Raw genomic sequence first — 15957 nt, 5'->3', positions numbered from 1 at the left:
CATCTCTCTCGGAGAGCCTGGCAAGATACTTAGAGTATCCCGCCTGCATGGCAGAGCCTGGCAAGTTACCCGTGGTGTATTCGATATGCCAAAAGCAGTAACAATAAGTCTCACAATAGAGATGTTACTGGTGCCTGCTCAAGCAAATCGATGAACAATGGATGACAGTGCTGCAGTGCTATACTGTGATATTCTCATTTCTTGAGGGTTCACTTTACCAGTCTCCTGTAAGAATGAATGTCGCCATGTTACAGATTAAAACAAAATTAAACAAAAACATGGAAGCCTATGATCGACCAAACCAAAAGTAACACTTCCTCTGAACAGATTTCAAAATCTGGGTTTGAAATGGATGCTAAAGAGATAGAAAGTCTGCATTTCTAGAGCACATATAATTTATAAAATCTTTTAGGAGGTACAGGGGCAGGCTTGCCTACAACTGGCAAAGCTTAGGGTTTACTCCTAAGCATTACTCCACTCACAGATCAATCCTGGTGAGGTCAAGGCAACTTGTTTTATTTCTGTACTAACTTTTACAAGGACTGGAGCAATAGCACAGTGGGTGGGGCATTTGCCTTGCACATGGTTGACTCGGGTTCGATTCTTCCACCCCTCTCGGAGAGCGCGGCAAGCTACCGAGAGTATTCCGCCCGCATGTCAGAGCTTGGCAAGCTACTTGGGGCATATTCAACATGCCAAAAGCAGTAACAAATCTCACAATGGAGACGTTACCGGTGCCTGCTCAAGCAAATCGAACAATGGGACAACAGTACTACAGTGCTGACTTTTACTATGACCAACTGTAATATTTCTCCAGCCCATAATTTAGACAATGATATGTTATATTCTTTCCTTAAAAAATATTGGTGAATACTTAAGCCCACTTCATAGTTAGGTAAATCTTTCAGGGCACATAGCAGAGAAACAGTGATTCCAGGTTTGAGTTCTTCCTTGTTCTCTTGAAAACACAGTTGAACTAAGAAGTCTAAATTAAAAAAAAAGTTTTATTCAAGTTTCTGATATGCATTGCCAATTTTAATTATCTCAATTACTTTAACCTCCACACACCCTTAAAACCACAAACTCCAAAGTCTTTAGAAGTTTTTCAAGGGGCCCTTATGCCCTAATACCAGACTTTCCATTGCTTTATCAACAGTGATATCAGCTATGATGTATGGAGATTTTATGATTCTATTTTCAGTCACTATAGAAAAATTGTGGTTATTATTTTATTTAATCTCCAAAAGAATTTCCCAAGGGGTAATATGATAGACAGAATCTAAAGATACTCTGTTCTTCCTTCTGAAATAAATTCCGAGAAACTTATCTTACCAATATGATAAAGGGAGTTTTTTAATTGAATTTAGATTACTAATTGCAGATGGAATTAAGGTTTATAATCAGTGGACTTTAAAAGAGAGAGATTATCCTGGATTATCTGGGTGGGCCCAATGTAATCACAAATGTTCTTATAAGCAGGAAGAAAGACAAAGAAATGAAGCACAGGGAAGATAAGATATTCCAGTCAGGAGATGCTGCCCTAAATGGCTTTGAAGTTGAAGGAGACAAAAAAAATAAGCTCTTAATCACTGTAGTAAACCAACTGACCCTTAGCTAATTATTTTCAAGACTTGTAGTATATAAAGCATATGATTAAAAATGTCAACAGCTTCCAAATATAACACATCTTCAAGATTCTTACATACAAAGATTTAAGTTATTTTTATGAAGAGCCATTGAAACCATAGCAATGCATGGCTTTGTCTGAATCATGAATTAAAATTGAGATTTGGAAACAAGGTTGTAACTAGACATTTCAAATGAGATAGGTCGGGATTTGATTCCTAGCACTGGTGGGACTAACCCCTAAGCACTGAGCCAGGAGAGCTACTGAGCACTCCTGGGTGTTACCCCTCAAAGAATAAAAATAATTATATTAAAACATAAATATTTTAATGTAAAAAAAATGAAGTTGATGCCAGTGGACCAATGGAGTGACTTATGTGAACAAAGAGGAGAGAGACAGTCATGCCTCCTCAGAAGTGGCTGAGAAGTCTAGGACTGATAAAGTCTGTGATGAACATCCACACGGCATAAACCTTGAGTCCTGCCAGCCCCTCTAGGTAGCAGTCAAGCCACCCCTGATGTCCACTTGTTCTGTGCGGCACAGGAGTTAATCCCCAGCACCTAATTTCACAAGGAGCCCCGGACTCAGGCTGGAGTGAGGAATTGCTCTTTGCAGGGGAAGAAAGCCAGCCCTTGACATTACCTAAGCCTCTCGGGTCCTTCTCTCAGAAAAGAATTTCAACAGGAGATGAGCAGTGGAGTCAAACAGATTTTCTTTGAAGGCTTTGGAGGAGGGTAAGGAGGGAGAGAAGGAGAGAGAGTAACATGCTCAAGAGGGAATACAGGCTTTTCCAAAGGCAGAGAGAGCCTCTGCACTCATCCCAGCTTTAGATATGAAAGTACACATCTCAAGAGGGGAGATGTCTTTCCTTTGCTCAAATTGGCTCCTTTTATAAGGTTTCTTCCAAGCTTCCCCATATGAGGCTTTCTATCTAGGTAAGAATCTGTTACTAGGGTTGGTGCGGAAGGGGTAGAATTGGTAGTGGTTTATTATCTCTGAAATTCCTTTTCTTGATTCTTATTCCTGCTGGAGCTTCTGTTTGAAAAGGTTCCAGACCTGTCTGGTCTGCACTGGTGCCAAGTGAAGGTTTTATCACAAGGAACTAAGGGTCCTGAAAACCTTATGGTTACATTGGTTTTATTACTTTTCAGGAATTTCATTGCCACGGGTCCCTTTCTGATCTATCTGCCTCAAAAGGAAACTCTTGAAAGTTAATAAGACACTGTCTAAACTATTTAAAAAATTTAGGGAGTTTCTTGTTTACTCTCTAAACTGCAGACCCAAATATTGAGTATTTTCCTTGCCTTTTGTTAACAGTAACTGTTAATAAAATTTTCTCTGCAGGTTGGTATGCTTGAATTTTTATTTTGAGAGACACGAAGGGAAAGATAGTGGTGTAAATTGGAAATGGAATGAAACAGGATATTTATACTGGTTTTAAATATTTCAGCATTCATCTATGTCATTTTTAACCTGCTGATGAAAGGTAAAGATGTCAGAGTGTTTCATTTCACCAAACGGCATGCGGTATTTTCTGTACTAGATTTTGTTAGTTGTCTAAATTTTAAATACTCTGTTTTATTACATTTCTAATCTTTGTCCATTTCTTTGCCATAGCATCTCATAAAATACAAATCAATATGCATTTTTTATTAATAATAATTTCAATGCTAACTAGGATGTGGCAAGGATTTGCTATATACTAAAAACTTACAATGCCTTCTCTATTTCCTGCATATCAAATTGATGAATAAGACCTATTTGTAATTGTGGGTAAGAAATGACAGACAATGAATTAAAAGGAAACTCATCTGATTATTAAGGAAACATTAATTCAAAAGGAAATTGCATGTTGATTTTAGGGAGACAGAATCTTAGATTCTTTTGCCAATGCCTCCTGCCACCCCCCCCGACTCAAACCAAAGAACCTATTACATTCTTTTAATTATATTTATGCATGTAGCATATTTATATATTCTATTGTTTTAAAGGTAATTCTGGCTCACATATTGTATCAACTTTGATAATATGCCAATACACTTAAATCTTCTCCCGTCTGGTAGATGATATATACTCTTTTTGTTGTGTATTTTTCAGTTGCACCCAGAAAAGTGGAATAAATTTGCTTTGCCATCCTAATGATAGTAGGTAGTCCTCTGGAATATTGTTTTTGTCTTGGGGCCAGTGCTCAGGGTTCACTTTTGCACTCTTGCCTCTGTGCCCACGGATCACTCCTGGTAGAACTTAGGGGAAAATATGGGATACAACCAAGGCTGCATGTAAAGCTAGTGCCTTGCCAGAAGTGCTATCTATCTAGTTCAGAGCACTTATTCCAAATGATGAATTGTGGGAGAAAGTGACCCTACACCAATAATCATCTCACATTTCAGGGAGCAGTGGTATTCTGAAGCAACGTAGTTCTGACCATTCCTTTGTCCCTCTGCATGGCTGCTGTCCCTCATCTGAATCCCTGAATGAGTGTGTGGATAAGGTTTAAGCACAGTGTATAGTGGTGAGTCATGTCATCTGGCCCTGCAAATGAAAGCCAAGTCACCCAGCCTGATCTAGCCAGATTGGAACTTCCCACTGCCAACCTGAATACATGTATAGAACCTGTGGAAGTCACCCAAATCGAGCCAACTAACCACAGACACGGTCAGTAACCAGTGCTTACTGTTGTATGCCATTCAGACCTTATAGTTGCATCTATGCAGCATTATTTGTATATCGGAGTAAAGGTTTTTCAACCTAGTGAAGTTTTTCCTGGATGGTCACCTATATTATGAGACGCTGATGTCATGGATTCTTCCTTATCAAGGACAGTTCACTTAGCTTTTCTCATGTGCCTATAATAGTATTCATTACAATCTACTGGAGTGTCTTATCTATGCACATGCTTCTCTCAGTCAGTGATATCCCTGAGAGACAAGGACAGCACCTTATAAATTTTGAGGGTTTCTACCTTTCAGAATGTCTCCCATTTAGTTGATGAACATACCTTTCTGAATGATGGAAGGGATACTGTTGGATATTAACCCTAAGTGTTTTGGCTTCAACAGTGAGTTGACCCTTTTTCTCCCTGCAGAGAAACTTACAGGGCTCTTACAGGCACTCCTTACCCTCCACACCCCGAGATTATCTTTAACCTTTCTTTTGTGCTTTACCTTTCCTTCTGTTAGCAACTAGATTCCCCCAATCAGGCTTGATTACTTTTAAAGTCAAACCTTCTGGTGACTCACTCTGGAATTTGTGTCTGGAGTGAATTTCTTGCTTTTCTCTTCCTATAACCTGTACATATTTCACTATAGAGCAATGTTGATGCTTAAGCATAGAAAGACTGTTAATGCTCCTTATATTTGGAGTTGATTGACTCGGACATACATCTACTCCTGGGCATCCTTCATAATTACTTGCTCAGTCTTCAGTTGCTGTATTTCCTAACACCCCAAAAAGGTGGGTCAGGGGCAAGCAGCAAAGCTACCCTGGCATGGAAATGGGACAGCCCAGAAAGCATAAAGCGTGGTCTTGATGCAAGCCGTGGTGACCTAGAAGACAGGACCCCAACAGGTAGGAAAACCAAAACTGGCCTGAGGACCTAGTCTGGGATTTACCGGTAAAAGCCTAGTCAGTTTTTAACCCTAGCTTGCCCTTGGAGCCCAGAGAACTAAATTTTGAAATCTATATTTCTTACTCTGTTTATCCAAATAACTGCGAATATTAATAAGAAGTAAACTTCATTGTTTAATATGTATTAGTAGCAAGGGAAAGAGAAAAAATATATAATGCTTATTGCCCTCGGGCAAATTTCTCAGTATAGCCCTGGAAGATAGAGCATCTCCTTGAGTTAATCTCCCCAAGAGAAGTGCCTCAGTCTAAATGCTTTACTGCTGTAAATGATCATTCACAACTACATGCAGTCCTGTACCTGGACTTTTATAAAAGACTCAGATTTTATATAAAGTCTATATGGTTCTGAAATTAAACCGGTTATTTTGACCATCTACCTATGAGTCCCCTGTCTCTGCTTCTCTGCTGGGGAGGCCTGGGAGGGGTCTCATGGCCACCAAACCTGTCCTTATTCACAGATACCCACATAAATGTTGTTTCCATTCACTGACGTGATTTTTCCAACTGATTTCTGAATATGCAATATTTTCTATGGAATATTCATAGGAGGAAAGCTGAAGGTATGTAACCTATTATAAATAATGTCAGTTTTTGCTCATAGTAGAAACTTGTTTTATAACCTAGTTTTTAAAACTGTGGGATTGTGGTTCCAGCTGGGAACACATAAGTTTTTTTTTTGTTTTAAAATAAATAGATGCTTTATCAGTAGTAAATATTTTATTTGTATACTTATTTTATATTTGCATATATCTGGGACTACTCAAAACTTTTTGGTGGAAAGGGGTCACAAGTGAAAAAAATTTTAAAGCCCTGATTTAAAATGTTCTTTTTGTTAAATTATAGAAGAAATCTTCTTTTTCTTTTCCCATTTACCCAAACAGTTAAGTGAAAAGCCTTCTTTCCTCTCAATGATTTGTAATTTACTGGTGTTTCCAAAGTGACATATTCTGAGCATTTAGTTAAGTATTTCTAGCATTGGGAGTTTGAATCTCGAGGTAGAATTGGAAACAATGATGAGACTCCTGTTCACTATATATACTAAATAAACATAGAAACCAATGTTTCTGTGGTGTGTGTGTGTGTGTGTGTGTGTGTGTGTGTATGTGTATGTGTATGTGTATGTGTATGCAGGAAGTTTGGGGCATACCCAGTCATGCTCAGGGGCTACTCCTGGCTCTACATTCGGGAGACAGTACTTGGGGGACCGTACACAATGCTGGGGATTGAGGTAGAGTAAGCCACATAAGTGTCAAGAGCCTTAACCCTACATTATCTCACCCGGCCCCAACATGAAAACCAACTGAAAGAGAATCAGCCATCTGAATTTTTACTGGCAGTGTCGTGAAGGAAAATTAGCATAAAACTGTCGTTAACACAGCCAGTGACCAAAAATCTCAGACTCACTTTCAGCCAGGGGACATCTGCTCCAAAGTAGGACTTGTAAACAGTTGTGCGTACTATGTCAAATAGCTGATAAAGTGTTTTGGAAGACCGCCTGTATGATTTCTAGGGTAATTTTTCATTTTATTAAAATCTATGATCTGAGAGTAACTTTTGATATTAAGATAGTGACTGATTAGTCTATATTTTTACGTATGTTACATTTTTGTTAATGTATGCTTGAGAAGTCCCTTTTCTTCCCTTTGCCTCCCAAGCAGTGTTTGGGGACCTTTGTGTCAGTCCAAGAGATACTCAACCACCTGGTTCAATGCTCAGATCCAGCAGGCTCAGATCCATACTGCGGCGAGGGCGGGGGGCAGTATGTGGTACCCCAACCTTTCTACTCTTTCTCTGACCCTGAGAAATTATCCTTTCCTTGTAGGGCATAAAGATGGATATACTTATATTGATTGATGCACAAGTTATCTCTGGTCTTGCTTTTTATTTTGTTTACTTAATTTGTCTGGCATTGGGGGAAAAAAAAAACCTATTTAACTCTTATTAGTAATGTTTTCCAAGTGATGAATCCTTAGTGCTGTTACAGTTTTTGCTATATTTAGGCAGTTGCCGTGTGATGTGACACATAGGTATTTATGATTGTTCATTTTGAATTGTACGGGTTAACATTCCAAACATGTTTGCCATCCTGTATAATATGTGGTGTGTGTTCTACTTTGATTGTGTATCTCTACACCTGCTTTCTTACACATTCTGTTGTGTTCTTTTGACTTACTAGGATTGCCAAGGCCCAAGAATGAAAGGTTGCTTTTATCTCTCTCTCTTTTCAACAGTAATATCATTTTCTTTTAAATGTACCTTTTGTAAATAGAAAATTCTTGAATTTTTGTAAGGTTAAGTTCTTCATGGGGTGATAGCTCAAAGGGAAGGAGCACATACTTGACAGCATGAGATCTCGAGTTCAACACTCCCGGCAACCTCGCCACTACTACCCCCAGAACCAGCAGCTGTGGCCTGGTGGCTCCCAGTCCCAGCCTCAAAGCACTGAACCATTCAGCCTGCCAGCAATGGCCAACAGGGCCCCTGAGCACTGTTTGGAAACCCTCTAAAGGTAAGTAAAGAATGGAGCATGATGCTTAGGTGGCAGAGCACATGCCTTGCTTTTGTGGATCCCTGGGTTTATTCCCTTCCATCAAATAGCCATACGGGCTATGACCCCCTGTCTCAGAGCACTGTCAGGAGAGTATTGGCTTCTCCCCAACAACAGTTAAGTGAAGACTAGTCATATTTATTGATGAGACTCATGCCATACTATGGCACCAGTGCTATAACATTAACTCGGTCATATGACATTTTCTCATATTGAGTAATTCAATTGTATTTTATACTATTTTTGCATGGCATTTTTAAACGTATTGTATTTAGGATGTTCTGTAATTGTTGCGTGAGTAGATACTTTTTTTTACTCCTCCCTTTTTAAGTGCTTCTTATCAAAAGATTTTGTACTTAAAATATTTCTGTCTGATTTGCCATTTGTTAATGATATCCTTTAAATCACACTAATTTCTTATGATAATGATTACTTTATTTTTTTTCCATTTATCTTCACTTTTCTCTCTCCAGTTTTTAGCGGTCTTATTTCTAGTTGTCAGAACATAGAATGAATCACTTATATATTATTTAATAGCATATTATTCTTCTACCCAAAGCCTGCCTTAGCTTTCATCCTATAAATGCAATATTTCATATTAAATATAAATCTAATTGATCTACTAAGACCTTAAATGCTCATCACTAACCCTTCGATTAATTCCTCCAGACATCTTTTGTTTGGGTAAAGTAACTGCTTTTCGGTTTCCAAAGAAGGGCTCATGATTTCAGAATTCCTTTTTAATAGCCTTACTCTTCAAAGGAAAGCTTTATTGACAATAACTGAAGGAAAAAGAGCATAAAGCGAGATTTGTTTTGTGCTTTAATTTCCTTCAACTTATTGACAATGCATCTCCATTTTGCCCGTTTTGTAGCATGCTATTTTGGATGAGTGTAGAGCCAGTTAATTCTCATTTTTGTGTGAGATATTTTATCCTTTTGCTGGAAATTCTAAAGTAACTTGCTTTAGTTTGGTTTCTATAGGAACCATATGCAGTGGTGGCTGGGAGGAAGGTGTGCACCATGGACCACTCACTCCCTTCAATGCAGGCCTGACAACTTGGTCCTTGGACCCAGATGTGTGTTACTTGGGTCCACTGGTGATTGGGGGTCATCAGGGCCACACTCAGAAGTGCTGGAGCAGGTAGCAATATGGAGGTAGGGATTGAATCCAGGGCCTCATACATGTTAGGCATGCACTGCTAATAATAGCATTATTTGCATTGCTAATAGCTTGAGTCACCTGCCCTGTGTCCAAAAGCTACTTAGAGGCTATAACTATTGCTAGTTTGTATCACAGAGTTCTTGGGTACAGGCCAGTTCTAGAGTCAGAAGGTAGCTAGGAGGTAGAAAGCATTTGCAAATTTCATGATTTCAGTTTTTCCTAAGAGCTGCATAGTATTCTATTGTATAGATATACCAAAGTTTCTTTAACCAGTCATCTGTTTGGGCACTGGTGGAGGGATGGGTACTTAAACATTGTTTGACTGGAATGCAATCTTGAAAGTTTGTAAGTCTGTAACTGCATCTCAGGGTGATTCATTCAAATTTTAAAAAAAGAAAAAAAATAAAGCATTTGCATGAGATCAAGGCCCTGTGTTCAAGCACTGGTGCCACCTTCCTGCATTCTCCCTAGTGCTCTTGTCAGCTCTGTCATATGATTTTCCTTTCTAAGAAGGCTCTAGAAGATGGCTCTGTGGATTCATGAGCTTAGAGCAAGCAGGTTTGCAGGAGCCCTATCCCTTCCATGTGATCCTGACATCTACCACAAAATGAGATGGTTGCTGGTTCCCTGTAAGATTCCCTAATAGAAGATGCAACTTAAGAGAGTGAGGAAATATGGGGTTCTTGCAAGGCAAAAGATCTTATTCTATTTATGAACTATTGTACAACAGTTAAGCCATGAATTTTCAATATGATTGCTCTCTCAGGGACTCCAGTTATACAGATGATATATTTTCTTTGAATGTCTTTGATTTTAAGCATAAATTTGCATCTCTTTTTATCTAGGTAAGTCATTTTCATTCTACTGTTTCTCTACTTTCTTCAATGTCTTTGTCCTTTTCCCATTCACACACCTTTTTTATGACTACGTTGTGGCATCAAGATTTTCAATGACTGACTTTTTCTTCTAGTTCTTTCCAGAGATCACCCGTTCTTATTTGTTTCTTCCCTTTGGATGCCCATTACTATTTTTACTTTTTACATTTCAGACTCCACTGTTTTTTCATATTCGAAATGCTTTTGTGAGTACACGTCATTCAGTTTGAAAAGTGGTATTATGTCTGCACCAACCCTGGTTGGATCTCCAGTGCCATAAATGGTTCCCTGAACAACACCAGGATTGATCTTTGCGTACAGAGGCAAGAATAAGGCACGGGCACTGCTAGGTTGAGCTCCTCCCCCAAAAAAGTGCCCCAAATTAAGTGTGGTTTATAGATTTTCAGTAAACTGACATACATACAAATACGGAAGCATGCAGAAAACACATTAAGATAAAGACTATTTGTCGGTGAGTCTGTGGTCTAAGGCAGGGTTGGTAATGTGGTCTAACGCAGGGTTGGTAACTGGCTTACAAGATTCCTAATTCAAGAGTGCCCTCTTCCGTCAGAGTAACAAAGCATGCTACCCACCCCCACACTCTGCCTTTGTTTATGTTTTTGTTTTTTTTCCTTTGCAAAGAGGCCAGAGGAGGAGCTTGTGAACTTTGATCACTTTCATCTTTGCAGAATTCTGAAATTTCTCATCTGTCTTGTTCCCCTTTCTCTGCAGTTTTTGGAGGGAATCTCTCCTTTTCTTTTACCTACTTTGCACCCCACACAATGATATTAATCCTCTCTCTCTCTCTCTCTCTCTCTCTCTCTCTCTCTCTCTCTCTCTCTCTCATCTCTCTGTTTGCCTTAGGGATTTTCATACAAAGTCTAGAATTTCTTTTTTTGACGAGGTTTTAGGCAAAGTAAAAAACAAATTGGAGCTTCTATGGAGTTCCCCCCAATGGACATGCATTTCTAAGTTCTTGAGGCAAGCAGCACAGAGAAAGCTACATGAAATGTGAAGCTTATTTTGCTATTTACCAGCAATTTACTCTTAGTTCTTCCCAATTTCATGATGGCTTGAGATTCTGTCATCTCTTTGGTTCTTGTTATTTGCTATAGTTATCTCATCGGGGATGTTGGGACTATCAAATTTATATAGCAAATTGACAACTCATCCAAGATTATTTGCCTAGTAATTTTAGTAGGCTTTGATTGTTGTAGACAGTGATGTGTGACAGCAATGAAGAACAAAGACTATGTATACATTATATATGTGCCTTTATGCATATATCACTGAAAAAGATTGCATTTCATATATCTACATTATATATTATATCATATGTCTATATTATATCATATCTATATTATATATTATACATATGAAATACAACCTTTGTCAGTGATATATGCATAAAGGTACACACACATATATACATATATTATATACACATATATGTGTACCTAGTTTCCTAGTTTTTATAGGTATGCACAATGAAGATCTGAATCAGTTACCCTATTATAGTAGAAGTATACATTTCAAGCTGAGTTAATTTTTTAAAGAGACTTTGTAAGTGGCTCTAATGTAAAACAATATTTAAGAATGACCACTTGGTTTTTTGGTTTTATAAGGAGTGATAAAATGAAAGAAAATAAAGTATCTTGATAATTTAGAATGTTATAAATAGCTAATATTCATCTAGAGTTTACTATACCGTAGATGTCCTAAATACTTTGAAATATAAATTAATCAATATTGGTCTGTCAGGCCCCTTAGTGCAAGTCAGCTCCAACTAGTTCAAGTGAAACACAAAGTTGGAAACGTTATGTAAGTTTTCCTTAGGGACCCAAACAAATGCCTAGTTACACAACTTCTCCTTTCCTTCCCTCTCCTCTCTTCTCGTTTTCCCCTTTTCTTTCTTCTCCTCTCCCATTCTCTGTCTCTCTCCAACTCCCCCCACCACATACATACACACTCTTTGTCTATATATTAGCTCATTTTAATTGCAAATTAAATAAATCTTCAATCAACTCTCAAAATAATGCTGACACATATCAACCAACATGATTAGAAACCTAATGATAGAAACATTTCCAGAAATTTGTTTTAGGTGCTGACCTATGTCATAGGAAATTCTGTGTGTGTGTGTGTGTGTGTGTGTGTGTGTGTGTGTGTGTGTGTCCTGGAAAGCGGGGTGTTATGTCTGCTAACAGAGGCCTTAACCTGTAGATTACAATTGCATGACTCCACAGTTGAAGCTTTATCAATATTCATGAAAATGACTTGAAAGATGCAGCATTTATATAATAATATCAGTGGTAATTCATCTCAACTCATTTTAGAATGTCTCTCATTGGAAAATATTATTATTTTTTATTTTCTTAGAGTTATTTGTATATCTGGGTACTGGAGACCTGGGAAGGCATATCCCCTGCCTTCTTCTTACATAGCTGGAAGCTCATCCAGTAACTTAAAGGGGTCTGAGAAGGATCCTTCTCTCTGTTGAAATGATAATTTGAGATGAGAAGAAAGTCTCCTTTTGAAGTGCAGAGAGTTGGTTCTCTCTCTACACCTCAGAGGCAGGTCCAGGGGGCAGAATTAAGTGACAGCAGAAGGAAAAGGTCACATGTATGAGAGCATTGAGAAATCTTTATGGCTAACTCAGCTCTGCACAGTTAGACTGCTCTTTGATGTTGGCAAAATTTTTCTTAGTGGGAGAAGGACAGGGTGACTTCAATTTCCAGGTCTAAGTGCTGAAATGAACAACACATCCTTCCAATAGGGGCTTCTCTTCCTAGGAGCTGGAAGTGTATTAAAGTGCACCTAAGCAACCAGATTATAACCCACAGAAGTAAACCGGAGATTGTGCAGGAGAGGAAGCCGACTCTCATTATTTCGCAAGCCCTTGCAGAAAGCCAAGTTACAACAAGAACTCATGCAGAGATGAGGGGAGTTTCCCAGTGATAGTTTGTAGAATTGATCTTCTTTTAAATAGTGGATGCTGTAGTGCACGGACCAGTTCCCTGTTAGGGGCCAAGACACTCATTCTCCTACTGCTGAGACTCAGAGTGTGGGATGCTGATGGCTTAGAACTGAGTTCTTATGAGGCATTGATCATGTCTTTTAATCACTGATAGGCCTTGCTCATGTCCACGTGTCTTTTGTCCCTCGCTGGAGACAACTTGAAATCCAGAGAATGATCTGGGCACCAGTTTGGACCCTCCCGCATCATGTTTGATTTTAGGCCGCTTTGAAGGGCACCCGAGCTGTCTACTGTGCCTGCATCATAGTTATCCCACCCTCGATTTTTGCATATTGATGTTTTCACTTCTCATCTTTATTTCTCCCCAAAGAAACTGATTTCTCCCCAGATCAATTCACCATAGGAGCAGATCTGCTTCTCAGTGTGCTTTCGAACCTGACCAAAGAAACCTTGTTCATAGTAAAACCAGTCTCTTATAATCGCCATTTGTTCAGGGGAACTGAGCATTTCCCCTTGGTATGGGGTTTTAGAGCTTAAGTGTGAAGAGAACTCAGCAAGCCAGAAGGGTTGTTTATCCTACACTGTAGCACTGTGGCACTGCCGTCCCATTGTTCATCAATTTGCTCCGGTGGGCACCAGTAACATCTCCATTGTGAAACTTGTTGTTACTGTTTTTGGCATTAGCGAATACACCACGGGTAGCTTGTCAGGCTCTGCCATGTGGGTGAGATACTCTTGGTAGCTTGTTGGGCTCTCTGAGAGGGACAGAGGAATTGAACCCAGGTTGGATGTGTGCAAGGCAAATGCCTTACCTTATTCCTACCTTAATCCTACCTTGTTTATCCTACCTTAATGATATTCATCATTATGAGTTAAGTAGGCAGAGTCTCTTGCCCTCATGCCTGGCTGTCTTCCCCGGGGTCCCTTGGAGCAGGTGGGCTCCAGCTTCCCTCCCCACCCCGAGCATAGCTCACGAGGCCAAAGACCTCTGGAGCCTAGCCACAGCCATGCTCAAGGCCCTTCTCCACATGTTCGGAAGAGCCTCACGCATGAAGGTACTGGCAGAGGAACCCAAGTATGTGGGATCCGGGCCTGAGACCTGCACACCTGCTCAGATTGGGACTGGGCCTTTCCACCAAGATTTCCAGTAGCTAGGCGGTCACACCCAGGGTCTGCCCCCTGTGCTGTGTAATCCCACCAACGGCCAAGACCCATAGACTTAAAGCCAAGCTCCTGGAAGCGACATCTCATAGCCTACTTCTTCCTCTGGGACAACCTGGCTAGTTACCGAGAGTTTCCTACCCCCATGGGAGAGTCTTGCAAAGTCCCCATGGTGTATTCATATCCAAAACCAGTAACAATGCTGGGTCTCATTCCCCTGACCCTGAAAGAGCCTCCAATGCGGCATCATTGGGAAGGATGAGCAAAGAGTGGCTTCTAAAGTCTTATGCCTAGGATGAATGGAGATGTTACTGAGACCACTCAAGAAGTTCAATGATGATGATGATGATGATGATGATGATGATTAATGATATTCATATTATAGTCCAAAAATGTTATGGGAAGATGGTCCAAGAAGTTCATGGGGGTCTACCATCAAGTGATTGAAGTCTTTACCTTGCTATAATTTACAAAAATATCTTATATTCTCATTCTCTGACTCTGGTGACTAGTCTTCAACTCCTGCACTGTCTGTAGCACTGTCGTCCCATTGTTCATCGATTTGCTCAAACGGGTACCAGTAACATCTTCATTGTGAGATTTGTTGTTACTGTTTTTGACATATTGAATACGCCATGGGTAGCTTGCCAGGCTCTGCCGTGCGGGTGGGAAACTCTCAGTAGCTTGCCGGGCTCTCCGAGAGGGACAGAGGAATCAAACCCAGGTTGGCTGTATGCAAGGCAAACTCCCTACCTGCTGTGCTATCGCTCCATCTCCTATTGCACACAATTCTCCTCCTATCTACTCTTACTGACAGACTGTTTGAAACCTTAATCAGAAGACAGACTCCTGATCCCTATTTTAGAACATGGACATGATTTCTTTAGTTCTTCCACCCATTCACTAAGGGTAGTGACATTTTTTAAGGTGGAATTCTGATGCTATCACCCTGCTGCTTAATCCTGTGCAACAATTCCACTTTAGTTTTTCACATAGAGTCTAAATTTCTGCTTAGAAGTTCATTCAGAAAATGGCTTCTTAGTATTCTGGCTCATGCATTTCTGCACATATAGCTGTCACTCACTGGTGTACTGTCTTGATTAGTGTCTCTTCTCTATTAGAAATCCCCTTCCTTGTTTCTCTGCCTGATAACTTCCAATTTGGCATATTTCCTCACTCTCTTAAGTTGCATCTTCTGTTAGGGAATCTTACAGGGAGTCACTAACCATTTCATTTTGTGTTAGATGTTTTATTCTTATATTCCTGGAGCATATGTTTCTTATGTTCCAATGTTTGATCAGTGATTAAAGAACATGATCAATGTCAGAGTAACATACCAGTCTCTCTGCTTCCAATGTGCATCTTCTCTTGCTGTTCTAACTAAAGGCAGATGGGTTTGTTCAGCATGAGAATCTAATTCTATTGTACCTCTTGCCCCAACTCACAAACTGTATTAACAAAAGTCATCGCATTTTCAATACAATCCATGAGACCCTACCTCTTCACCATGGAACATGGATTTAAATCGACTGTGGAAAAGTGGGTAGCGGAGGAAGATTATCTCAAAGGGAGTAAATAAAAGCATGTGGTTAAATGTTAGAGGGATTTTATGTAATAGTAAAGACTGTGTAGGTCAAGAATTTCTCTAAAGAAAGAAAGATAGGACCACTAAGGGGCAAATAAAAAGAATGGGCAAACAGTGAAGAACAAGTCAAGAAAAGTTCAATCAACACAAAATAAGTAAGTAAAGATTCTGAATAACTAAAAATATCCTTTGAGTCAAAATCTGTGAGTGAGTGAAAGAAGTTAGACTAGTCAGCAAAAGACATTAGTCCGGGCATAGTTGCTCATGTCCAAGAGGGCCGCGGGAGATGAGATAGGTCAGTCTGATTTTTCTTTTTGAGATATTGATGCTTCCTTCGAAACCTGTCACAGCATGTGGCAGGTCTGAAGGATTGGTATGTGGCTGGGTATGGCA

This window comes from Sorex araneus, chromosome 8 (assembly GCF_027595985.1).
Source record: "Sorex araneus isolate mSorAra2 chromosome 8, mSorAra2.pri, whole genome shotgun sequence".
NCBI classification, from domain to species: domain Eukaryota; kingdom Metazoa; phylum Chordata; class Mammalia; order Eulipotyphla; family Soricidae; genus Sorex; species Sorex araneus.
The sequence above is the reverse complement of the archived record's forward strand: the minus strand, read 5'-3'. Positions refer to the sequence as shown.